The following is a 975-nucleotide window of genomic DNA, read 5'->3' as shown; positions in this document are numbered from 1 at the left end:
TCATAAGGTCAAGGTACAACTCCAAGTCGTCCTGTTACCGAAGATCACGGCTATTCGAATAGATTAACTTCCCTGCAGGGGTGCACCACATAGCCCAACACGCTCGATCCCATTTGGCCGGACACACTTTCCTGGGTCATGCCCGGCCTCGGAAGATCAACACGTCGCAGCCCCACCTAGGCTCAACAGAGAGGCCAGCACGCCGGTCTAAACCTAAGCGCACAGGGGTCTGGGCCCATCGCCCATAGCACACCTGCACGTTGCGTACGCGGCCGAAAGCAGACCTAGCCTAGTGGCGTTCCAGTCCAATTCGGCGCGCGCCGCTCCGTCGCTGACGTCTGAAGTGCTTCGGCTGATACCACGACATCGGGATACCCATAACTACTCCCACGTAGATGGTTAGTGCGTATAGGCTCGTAGCCGACTCAGATCAAATACCAAGATCTCGTTAAGCGTGTTAAGTATCCGCGAACGCCGAACAGGGCCAGGCCCACCTGTCTCCTAGGTGGTCTCAACCTGCCCTGTCGCTCCGCCACCAAGTAACAGTCGGGGGCCGTCAGGAACCCAGGCCCACCTCTACCGGGATGGAGCCACCTGCCCCTTCAGCCCCCAACTCCGAACAGTATCACAGGTAATGTAACAGTGTAAAGTATATAGTATATGCCCGTGATCACCTCCCGAAGTGATCACAGCCCAGTAGTATAGCATGGCAGACGGACAAGAGTGTAGGGCCACTGATGGAACACTAGCATCCTATACTAGGCATTTAGGATTGCGGGTAAGGTATCAATGACTGTAGCAGCAATGACAGGCTATGCATCAGAATAGGATTAACGGAAAGCAGTAACAAGCTACACTACTCTAATGCAAGCAGTATAGAGAAGAGTAGGCGATATCTGGTGATCAAAGGGGGGGCTTGCCTGGTTGCTCTGGCAAGAGAGAGGGGTCGTCAACTCCGTAGTCGAACTGGGCAGC

This window comes from Triticum dicoccoides, chromosome 7B (genome assembly GCF_002162155.2).
Source record: "Triticum dicoccoides isolate Atlit2015 ecotype Zavitan chromosome 7B, WEW_v2.0, whole genome shotgun sequence".
Taxonomy (NCBI): Eukaryota; Viridiplantae; Streptophyta; class Magnoliopsida; order Poales; family Poaceae; genus Triticum; species Triticum dicoccoides.
This window is presented reverse-complemented; position numbering follows the sequence as displayed.